This window comes from Neovison vison, chromosome 8 (assembly GCF_020171115.1).
Source record: "Neovison vison isolate M4711 chromosome 8, ASM_NN_V1, whole genome shotgun sequence".
Lineage (NCBI taxonomy): Eukaryota > Metazoa > Chordata > Mammalia > Carnivora > Mustelidae > Neogale > Neogale vison.
The window spans coordinates 21,202,122-21,213,928 of record NC_058098.1 but is presented as its reverse complement, the minus strand read 5'-3'; the positions used below and the strand labels follow the sequence as shown (position 1 = coordinate 21,213,928).

General features: G+C 44.0%; 1 protein-coding gene across 1 annotated transcript in view; it reads left to right on the top strand.

Annotated features, from left to right (window-relative positions):
* The window catches only part of CTNNBL1 (catenin beta like 1), a 161,373-nt gene that overhangs the window by 100,772 nt on the left and 48,794 nt on the right, over positions 1-11,807 (top strand). The window lies entirely within an intron of this gene.

Here is an 11,807-nt window from a genome sequence, read left to right as displayed (position 1 = left end):
GCTAAAGGGAAGGAGATGTGGCTGTCTTCAGGGGTGTCTTCTCTGATCACACCAGCCCTCCAGAGACAACAGAGAGTCTGGCAGGGGTGGAACTGGCAGGGCAAAGAACTGGACTTGAGATCTGAGATCAAGGAGAGAGTTCAGTTGACCCCTGATCAGTTATTGGCCGCACACCAGCGGTGAACACGTTAACCCCATGGCCAGTCTGTTTTCTCTCCTCAGTGGGAATTCAGCAAAATGAGGCCCCAGGAAAGGGAATGGGTTGTTTCGGAGATCTAAGAGACAAAGTTTTGCAGACAGTCACTAGTCATTGGACACTTGCCACCTTTCCGGCACTGCTGGGTTACAGGCTCTCTTATTTAGGCCTCACAACCTACAAAATAAATCTGTTTTTTCGGTAAAGAAATCAGCTGAGAAAGGAACCAACTTGTAGTTCTACAGCTCACTGGCTGTGTAATGACAGACCTTTTACTTGACTTCTCTGGGCTGCATTTTCAGGTCTATAATGAGGAGACTAGACTAGTGAACTAGAAGCTCTGATATCTGTACCTTAAGATTCCGAGGCATAGGTCCTAGTTGTCAAGGCTTCATCATGCCATCCGGGAAACTCCTCAGGAGCTGTGCCATGGCTGACCCACTAGGTTCTGTTGAAAGACCTGATGCTGCCTCTTGAGCATGCTTGAAGGAAGGTACAGTAGAAAAACAGCCCTCAGCCGGCTCTTGTTCTGTGCACATGGTACCAAGTAGAGGAAAAGTGACAGATTCAGTGAGCAGCTGTTTCCTTCTGAAAAATGTGCCCAGTGGCGTGCTGGTAACAGTACATTTGCTTTAGAGTACCCGCATTAGAAATTTGATAACATTATATTAGTGAGGGCAATGGCTTGGTAAGACAGCTCCTGGAAGGCATGTTTGGCCTGTAATGGCTGGTGAGGATGAGCGCTGCATTCTGAACACACCAGCACCCAGGCAGAAGTGAACCCCAAGGAGGAAATGCAGCCCTGGGCCTCTTCCCGCCCCTGCCGGCTGCTGCTGCTCCTGGCACACTGGCCCTCAGGCCTTGATGGGAGTTGAGAAGGGAGGCAGAGCAGAGCAGGGGCACATGGTTTCTTTGTCTTGTCCTCTCCTCTGGGTTATTCTCCCTTTGCTGGCCCTTCTGATGCAAGTGGACCAGGTTTATGTAGTAGTAAGCTGGAGCTCAGCAGCCTCAGACCACTTAGGAGTATCTGCAGACACGCCCAGCTCATTCTGGCTGCCAGGCTTCTACCCTGCTCTCCCCTCCATCCACAACAATTTTCTCTGACCTTTCTGTCTGGATACCTTTCAGTCATTTTCAGGTGCTTAGTTTTTTGGGTTTTGTGTCTTTTTAAGATTTACTTACTCGTCTTAGAGAGAGAAAGAGCATGAGAGGGAGAGAGAATCCCAAGAGCAGACTCTGGGCTGAGTACAGAGCCCAACACAGATCTCCATCTCATGACCATGTGATCACAGCCTAAGCTGAAACCGAGAGTCAGAATGCTCAGCCGACTGTGCCACCCAGGCACCACTTCAGGTCCTTAGTTTTGGTGTCCCTTTCTCAGGGAAGCCTATGATGAGCCCCTAGATTAGAATAGAGCCTCGTGTTACATGGAGTCTTGGTCCTAGGATTTTGCCTTCCTAGCCCTCTCTAAGATTATGGAACCGATGTCCAGGTCACCTCTCAGATCCAGGGCTCAGCCTGGTGCTCCGCTTGTGGGGGATGCACAGTAAACATTCACTGACTGCAGGAATGAGCAGCCACTTCTCTAAAGGACTTTTAAAGAAAGTTAAGCACAAACAAGGATTTGGGACTCTCCCTGGAACACTGCATAGTTGAAGTCAATGCAGTTGACTTTAGTAGATTGTTTGAAAACAAAAACAAGTGGGTGGCTAGTCATAAGTTTTACTTTGTCTCACTGGCTTTGAAATTATGGCAGAAGCCCCACTTTAGAGCCATGCCCTTAAGAACCACCTCTGAAATTGAATAAAGAAAACCTCATTTAATATGGAGCAAGGAGGCCAGAAGGGGGAGCTCTCACCCCCTCACACTTGCTATCAGTTGCAGACCCCAAAAGGAAGAGACAGATCTTGCACTCCCCACAGGAGGAAGCTTATAATTTACTAACCCAGCAGGAGGAAGAAAGATTTTCCCCTTGCCCAGTAGTAGCCTAGCCAATGACAAGCCACTACACTTCAAACTCCTGGTTTATTCAGATGTACTTTTGTTTATAGCATCTCCTCAGAACCCTCCTCCTCCCCCCATAAAAGAGCAGTCTTCTCCTTTGTTCTCTGGCCTTGCTTATAAATTTGTCATAGCTTGAATGGCCTGAATTGTAATTCTCTACCAATCCTGAGAAAACCCTTTTGTTTTGGTAAAATTACTAACAGTTTTATTTTTAAGATTAACATACATTATGGATAGAACTTCCTTATATAAATGAGGCCCTCCTATGACAAGCTTCTTCTGGTAATCCAACAACTCCTAATTAAGCACCATAGGCTGGGAATTAGCTTGCAGCCCAGAACCCCTAGAGAGCTGCCCTGGGCTGCTCCCTTTCTTATCAAACCTCAGGGACTTGTCACGTGTGAGAGTGGATTGCCTTAAAGTTCATCCTGGTCAAGGCCTAGCACTTGTCATCTCTCAGCACCATCCACTAAACTCCTCAGGTAGCCATATCGCTTGGTGCGCTACCAATAGCTCCACTGCTTAGGAACCGTGGTGGTCTTCCTAAACTTCTCCAAGCCTTAGTTGCCTTGTCTGTGAAATACTAGCTCTACCACATGGGGTGGTTGTGAGCGTCAGGGGAAATGACCTATGTAAACTCAGTGTGGACGCCAGAATAGAGTAGGTTCTTTAAGAAGTGTAAGTTCTCATGTCTGCCAGCCCTGTTTCCCCTGCCCCTCTGGGCCCTTGTCCCATGCACCCATCCTGAGAGGTCACCGGGAAGCCGGTGGGAGAGTGTGAGTGGGTTTTACTAGCCTGCAGTGTAATTGCTCCATGAGATCTGCGTAGACTGGGCAGACTGCTTGTTGATGGGCATGTACAGCGTCATGATATGCTAACTAGTGGGGTGGCATAAACACAGCTGTGTTCCCCACTCCGACAGAAGGGGTTGGGAGAGAAGACTCTCTAGATTAAGGTGACTCTGGAGGGAAGGTAAGAAGCAAAAAAACCACCGTTATGGCCTAGAATTGCTGGTAATTTAGTTCCGCTTTTGTGAGTTGGGCTGGAGAAGGACAAGAATTATTGTAATTGAAACCCTTTAGGTTTGCATAATAAAACTTTCAGAAAAAGATCAGGGGAGGCACTTAGCTTGGGGGTTGGGTTGGAAAGAAAAAAATTTGCCCTTGGGTATAATAGCGTGATTGGCTGCCTCCTTGGTTTTATAAGGATTAGTGCAGTGTGCGTTGTCTCCTTGGTATTAACTGCTTCAGAATGGGAGGGAAGAAGAAAAGAGCTGGGATCCAAAAATGGCATTTGACCTTTACGTCTTGTCTCTTTTAAAATTCTTATTAAAAGAGGTCCAATTTTCCTTGTATTGCTTCATTAGGTAGGTGAGTTATTGAGTTTGTAGCAGTTCTAGTTAATTGCGCTGTTTTAACATGGTTCCCCTGGAGGCTGTTACAGGCTTTGGGGGGTGCGGGGGCTAGGAAGCAGTGTGTAGGTGTATGGTGTGCATGCTAGGCATATGCACACATTCTACCTCATCAACAGTGACAGCAGTTGATAACAAATCAGTGTTTTAAAGACTACTTTTCTGTCATCAGCAAAGAATTGTGATTCCAGTGGACTCCACGCATCAGGAAGTGTGTAGTTGCCTGGAACTTCTCAGACTCCCAGCAGCCAGGAGGTGCAGACCAGAGCTCCTGCCACCTGCCTGAGTCAGAAGAGGGAAATGGCAAAACCTTTCCTACCGTCAGAAGAGAACCGAGTTTGGTCAGCATCAGTGAAAAAGAAACATTTTTGATGCCTCCACAGTAGGTCGTGGCAGTGACATGGCATCATTTGGTGCTGCCTTTTATCAGGGCTCCTGCTATGTTCAAAATTTAACAAAGACAGGAACAAAATCCTGGGGCCTGCTGCTCTTTCCTGGTATTCCATCTCCGGATCCTTTTTTCTTGCCCTGTCCCTGTTTCTCAAGCGTTCATTTTTGCATGGGTTGGCAGTGTCTTCCCCTCAGTTGTTTTTGTGTTTTACTGTGTGCACTCTCCTTGATTTCATCTACTTCCTGCAGCTTTAACCCACATCTCTCTGCTGTTGATCCCCAAATCTTCAACCTTGTGTCTCTTCCAGGCTCTAGTCAGTTCAGCTAATTAACGAACAGAAAACTCCCATCAGACAGGCCAACTCAGCTCATTCAAAACCATTCCTATTCCTTCATTGCCCAAGACTCATCTGCTTTTTCCCTCTGGAAATGGTCACGGCACCACCCTCCACTCCACCAGCCAAGGCAGAGATCCACATGCCGTGCTTAAGTCTCATGGTCCCCACACGTAATTGATTACATTGTGAGTCAGTCCTCTCCAGTACCAGTGACTCTGCCCTTACCTACCACCTTTCCTAACTCACTACAGCCTTACTAAGTCTCTCTGCCCTAGCCTCCCAGCTCTCATGTCCCCTCAAAATCTGTCCTGCATGCCCCCACCCAGATGAGAGAGACACTCCCAGCCCACAACTGGAAAATTACAGTTCATAGAAGGGAAGGAATAAACATAGGGAATAAAGCAGTTTTACCTGTATTTACCAGAAATATAAAAACATACCGAACAAGAATGACTTCATTATTAAAGGGAGCAGGAGAATAGGAATGCTCAGTGAGGAAGGCGCTTCCGGTGGAAGGGAGAGGAGGGGTATTGGCTAATAGCAGACAGTACCAGGATTTCAACGTGCCAGTTTGCCATTACTGTAGTCAGCGCTTGTAGCAGTATCTTTACATATCTGATCACGTTCGAGTCTTACAGCTACCCCACAAGAGTGGTGGCTTTTCTCTTCCTGAAAATGAGGAAATTGTAATGACTTCAAGTCATATAGTAGGTAAGTGTCTAAACGAAGACCTACACCCTCAGCTTCTGACCACAAATCCCACACTCGTCTCATGAAACGAAGCCATCAGTATGTGTTCTGCTGGATCCAAGCCAGCTTGCTCTTCTCTGGGTTGCTGGTGAAATCAAAAGATCTTAACCAGAAGACCTTGGTTCTAATCTCGATGCTTTGACCCAGGGCAGGTCATTAAGATGGTGGAGACTTTAATTACTTACCCTTTCAAATTGCTCAAGTTATTAGGAGCAAATGGCAAAATGACTCAGTGAGATTGTGTCTAGGCAATTCTAGTGCCCTTCACGGGGCTCACTTATGGTAGGTGCTCAGTAAATATTGGTGGAATGTACAGATGAATTTATTTAACACGTGTAACATTAACCATCAACGGTTAGGATCAAGGCACATGTTAGTAGTTAAAAGCATTGCACAATTCAAGAGATTCTTGCCCTGGTAACCAGTGTATGGTTCTCCCACAAGGCCACTCAGCTTTTGTCCACCATAGTGTTTAAAATATATTTGTTTATTCATCTGTAAGAATAGGATTAATACAGACCTCCTCGGGTTAGTGTGAGATTTATTACTGTGAGGTGACTGGCTTAATGCAGGTCTAACATCATGTGGGGGTCTGATAAATGTTAGTGTATTATAGATTATTATTTTAATACTGACCCTAGACATCATACTATACTAAGACTTGTTATACTAGAGGTTGCAAAGGCCTAAAGGAAAGAGTATTCTCAGGATTCTGGGAATGCTTAAGAAAAGAGATGGCACTGGAGTGTTCCTTGAAAGATACATAGTATTCCTTCTTATACAGTGAGGGAAATGGCAGGGGTGGGGGACAGTGAGTGCTAAAGCATATATAGCTAGTTATTGTGATATAGATGATTAAGAATATGGGCTTTTGATTAAAACAAGACTTATGTTGGTGTCTTGGTCTTATTGTTTATAAGCTGTGTGACTTTGGGAAAGTTGCTTAACCTCTCTGAGCCTGTATTTCCTCATTTGTAAAATTGGGATGATATTGGAATCTTATCTCAGTGCTATGCAGATCAAGTGCTTATTAGCACAGTGTCTGCTTCCTTAATATTAGTGGCTGGGATGAAGACGGGTTTCCCATTTGTGTTTCTCTTCTTTCTACTCTGTTGGTGATTTTTAAAGTATCTACCTAAAGAAATGCTTTCCCTCCCCGAGTCTGCCATTCATAGCTGTGTACTGGTCCCCTATGGAAGGTAACAAAAACCTTCCTCAGAGAGGACTTACCAGGGAGTCCCATGTCCCTACTTCTCCACATGGTCTGTAAACAGAAACGTCAAAGGTTTTTCCCCCTTTTTATATTCCTCAAGCTTGAAAATTACGAAAGGGTTGGTTATAGTGGTCAGAACAGTAAGCAAGTGAAGAGCGAGCGGTATTTAATTTTAAGAATAGCATTAAGTCATGTACTAACAGGCACTTTATGTTAAACAAGGATGGAAATGTCTTGCTGTTGTTTCGTTGCTATTTGAAAACCTCATAATTGAACAGTTTCTGGATCAATTCCTTTTCTCTCCCTCCAGCTGCTTGTCTCATTCCTGACCTCAGATGACAAAATGTAGGGATGCTGAAATAAGCAATGTGTTTGTGTTCCAATCATCAGGCTTGAGGGGATGATTTTGAGTGTTGCACATCTGGCTTGCTAACTGGTTCCAGTCATATTAAGGATTTACCCACAGGCCTTTCCCAACTAGAGCACAACATAGTTGTTTGCCAGTGAGGAAGACCGTGAAACAGGATTTATTTGCCATCCCGGAAGAAACTGCTCTTTTTTGCAGGGCAAGAGGGAAAGTAGGCTCATGGCCAGCTCACATTTATTGGGCATCTACTAAGAGACTCAGGGCTTTACAGGGTACATACTTTATGAATTAGGCAGTTTAATCTTCTTTTTAGAGATGAGTCTTAGAGAGTTTGTTAATTACCAAATACCTTTTAGCGAGTAAGTCACAAAAGCAGAATTTGAGCCTGGGTCTGCTTCCAAAGCTCCTTCCCACACCAAGGTGGCTCCTGTGGTCTTCTGGCTGGGATCCAGAGGCAACACAGAGCAGTGGAGGGAGGGATTGTCTTTGAGGCGGATGGACCTGGCTTCAAATCCCAGCTCTACCCCCAAACTACCAGGTAGCCTTAGGCAGGTTATGCTCTCTGGATTTTGAATTCCTCTTCGATCAACAAGCTGGATAAAATCTTTCTAAAAACGCTGTGTGAAGAATAACAATCATGAGCATCCTATATAGCCAGCATATGACAGTTTAATAAACGATAATAAAGGGTGCCTGGGTGGCTCAGTGGGTTAAAGCCCCTACCTTCGGCTCAGGTCATGATCCCGGGGTCCTGGGATCGAGCCCCACATCGGACTCTCTGCTCTGCGGGGAACCTGCTTCCTCCTCTCTCTCTCTCTGCCTGCTTCTCTGCCTACTTGTGATCTCTGTCTGTCAAATAAGAAAAAAATAAAATCTTTTAAAAAATAAAAAAAAAAAACGATAATATAGATATTGCATATCAGTCTCCTTTTGTCAACCTGTTCCAGTTTTCACGTTTATGTGTAGGATGCCTGTTCATTAACTTTTGTAGGTGTGAAGCCCAGTTATGGCCAGGACTTCATGTATGGACAAGCTGGGTCATAGCAACACTTCCAAAGAAATAGAACAGCCACTATTCATCTCGATGGCCTGTTAACATGGGGCCTCACTTATCTTGATCATGCTAATTCCATCAAAATATATCATGTCTCAAATGAGGTACCAGACCCTTCTGTTTGAGTTTGACTCGCATGTAGAGGGTCTGTTTCTATGGATAAGAGCCCTGAAGGTAGGTTAGTGAAGCTTCATTCATTCTTTCATTAACAGATCACTAGCCCCTGTTTTGTGCCAGGCTTGGTGCTGTAGATGGACAGTGAACAAGCTCACAGCTCAATTAGGGAGACATAGAAACCTGTATTTATATTGCAAGGTAAAAGGCAGAAGCAAGCGTGAAGCACTGTGGGAGCAGGGACCAGGGGCTTCTCTCATCTGTCCTGGGTGGTGAGAAAGCAAGTGGATATTAGAAATCATTCCACGTCACGTACATGGCTCTTGAGTCAGTGTTCAGTATGAGTAAGCCAGGTGAAAGAATAAAGTAGCACGTATAAATAAAAGTTGGAAGGGATAGACTGTACTGAGCCTTAAACCTAGCTGCCTGTAAGAATCATCTGGAATTTTGTTTCAAATGTATTCTTCTGGGACAACTTCTCATACTTCCCGGTTTCACCAGTCTGCCTGATGTCGGCAGATCTATATTTATATTTGGCTTCCCAGGAGTACCCTCTGAGACCAGTCTGGCACCAGCCGTGGTGACACGAGCATGGAGGCAGAGATGAGGTAGTTAAGCAGAAGCCAGACCTTGAAGGATCCTATAGAGCTGTTATGAGGACTGACTTAGTTAATTCATGTAAGATGCTTAGGACAGTACCTGGCATATAATAAGCATTCATTGTTGGTGGTGGTTGTTGCTGTTCTTATATTATTTCATTATGTTATACTAAGAAACGGACTCCCCCAAATTTTTACAGATCATGGTATAGTAATAATTTTAGTTGTTTGACTATCTCAGCTAATTTGGCACAAATCGGAGTGGAGAGGATGAAGGAGAAACAGTCCCTCCTGTTTTTCTTTTGCGTTTTTCATTTTGCCAGGTAGAAACTTAGTTCTCTAGTGACAGCATTAGCTGAATTTGTATTTTGGATATAGAATTTTCCACCAGTACATTTATTATTTTGTCAATATAACTCTGTTAGTTTTCATTTATAATCTTGATTAAATTTTATAGAACTAGTTTTGTATGCAATGCATCTCCTTCATAGAAGTAAGACAAATACCAGGAATGTAGAAGCAACAGTAGGGAAGTAGCCAAACCTTTTTATGGTATTTCCCCAGCATTTTTAAGTGGTGCCAAAATGAGGAAGTAACCTAGGGGCCAGGCACTGAGGGCTCTGGTTTCTTAGAATTCAAAACATTATCTTTAGTCAAATTCGCTTCCTAATGTTATCATTTGGGAGCATTTGGTGTTCTGAGTACTCTGGAAGCTTTTTATATGCATTATCTCATTTCACCTAATAACCCACAATAACCCCATGAAACATGTGCAATTACCCACATTTTATGGATGAAAACACTGAGGCACAGAGAAGTTGTTGTCTTGGAAAATCACAGAGCATAGTGCATGGCCTTTGCTAGGATTTTTCTGTGGCTTCCAGAAATTGAATCAGTGTTCTTCTTTTAATCATAAATCAGGGCTGGTCACCTATAGCGGACCTAATTTAAACTGCCCATTGCCTTTTCCTATTCAGTTTCTTTAAGTCCTCAGTAGCCCTGCCCCCAACTATTGCATAAAAGTCCTCTGTCTCTTAATCCTGAACATTTGCCCCGTCATACTTTATTCATCTTTTCTTGGCTTCCAGCTTTAAGTGTACCTACCTACTGATAGCCTCCTCTCTCCTCATGGCCTCCCAGACCTGAAGCTCAATACCTCTTCAGCCTTTGGTTTCTGTTCCTAAACAGTCCTGTCTGCTTCCCTTGCAATTGCCTGCCTTTAAACACTTCACTCAGCACTGGTCTGTTTTCTCCCTCCGTGGGGCCCCTTTTGAGAATGAGACATAAATCTGTAGTTTTTGACCCCCCACTGATCAGTATCACTCCAAGAGCTTTGACAAAATACACATGCCTGGGCCCCACTTCCAGAATTTCTGAGGACTGGGACTCCGAGCCTCTATATTTTTAAACAGCTTCAGAGCCCGTTGCTTAGCTAGTTCTGAGAACCACTGGCTAGAAGTAGAAGCATAGATAAGCTTCCTTTTTGCTTTCCCTCTATGCCAAGTGAAGAGTCTTGACATGGTGGGTCTTAGGGGGAGGCTTGCTAAAAATGGCTTTGTTGCTTTTTCTGAGTATGAATAGAATAACCTAGGGTAGGAAACTCAAGCATTGTGGAAAGGATGGAGGGAAAATAAAAATCACCCCAGTCTCACCACCCAGAGTTAATTACTAGAAGCATCATGGACCCCATCCATTCAGACATCTATGTTAGGAGTAGGGGTTGTGTCTATGTGCATATAATTTTACATAAATGGAATCGTGGTGCGTGTGCTGTTTTGTAACCTGCTGTTTTTACTCAGTGTGTCTTGGGCATATTTGTGGGGGGTGAGTCTTTTAATACAGTTAGGAAGCTAGACGGTATTTGTAGAAGGCAGGCTAGATTTTAGGTTTCATGATCAGCTTGTGGAGGAGATAGTTTGGAAAGGTAAGCTGTGCTTAGATGGTGATGTGGGCTTTTCTAAGGATTGTGAATGTGCTGGGACTTCAGGATGGTAAGGAAATGAGGCGTTGACTGAAGGCTAACACGTCTGCGGTCCCTTGGTTACAGGGTAAGGGGAGGTGAAGAGGCCTTTCAAATGGTTTGTTTGTTTTTTTTTTTTAATTGTGTGACTTTGAATGTGTTAGACATGTTGGCATCTAGCAGTAGATACAATGTGGAAGGGGGTAAACTGAAAATAATAATTTTCACTGGTCATAAAGAATACAGTTACACGAGTTCCATGTTTGTCGGTGTCCACCTTCCCGGACTCTTGGGGTATGGGATGTGATTTTTTTACGTGCAGCCGCCTGCAGGTTGCTGGGGAAATGCTCTATGTATTTAATCATGTTGCAGTCTTACTTGTTTGTATTTTTTTGTTGTGTTTTTTATGGTAAGAAATGTTTTTGGCTTGTCTTTATAGTCAGATTGATTTTGCTTGTGGGTGTCCAGATGCTGATGAGCTGTAATTAGCATAAGAAGGAGGTTGGAAAGATGTTGAACATTCTTCTCTGGTAGCCAAACGAAGATCCCCAAACAGAAATTATTCTCAGGTATCAGGTCCAAGGGAAGCAGCTCCTTTCTCTTTTAGGTGTGGGTCTATTAAAGTGCAGGAGTGTTGGCTGAGGAGATCACCACTGGGAATGGGGCTGGAGAGTCACGGGGCATGGGGGTGATTTTCTGTCTGCAGCTGAGTGCCTCTGTGACATAGTAACTTTAAATCCCTTCAGTAGCCTGTTAGAAAAGCTTCTGGGCTGGGTTAGGGGATCTGTGTTTATGTTTCTGGCACAACTGAGGCTCAAGCTCTGTGACTTGGGTTAAGTAGTTTGCCCCCTTCCAACCTGTTTCCCCATCTTTAAGAAGGAAACAGTAACATTTCAGTGTGAGAATTGCTTAAGATAATGTATGGGGGGAGTGCTTTGTATACCATACAATGATGCAGTGTCCGTAGTGTGGCGGTGTGTGTTCCATGGTCTTTCCCTGGTCTCGTCTACATTCCTTATGTATTTTTTTTCTTTTAATAGTTTTCTTTCTTGTTCCTGGCTCCAAAATAGAAAGAAAATGATTGTTAATATATTCCCTATTTGCTGCAGGGTTACTGTAAAATAAATTAAGCGTATCATTTTGATAATCACTAAAAAATATGCCTACAACTTTCTTAAATGTATTGATTACTAATAAATCATGTCTCTGTTAAGTACGCCTGCTGGCTGGCAAGCTTGCAGAATAACAATGTTTGCCAGCCTTGGTAACAGGCTGATTTTTCTGCTGACCAAGGCAGCAGTGGTGTCGTGTTTATGGAGTATTGGCTGTGTTCCTCGAATATGTGCTGTCAGTGTCCCTACCATCAGCCCCATGTGGGTTGTCATTAGCCTGTTTCATGACTGAGGAAACA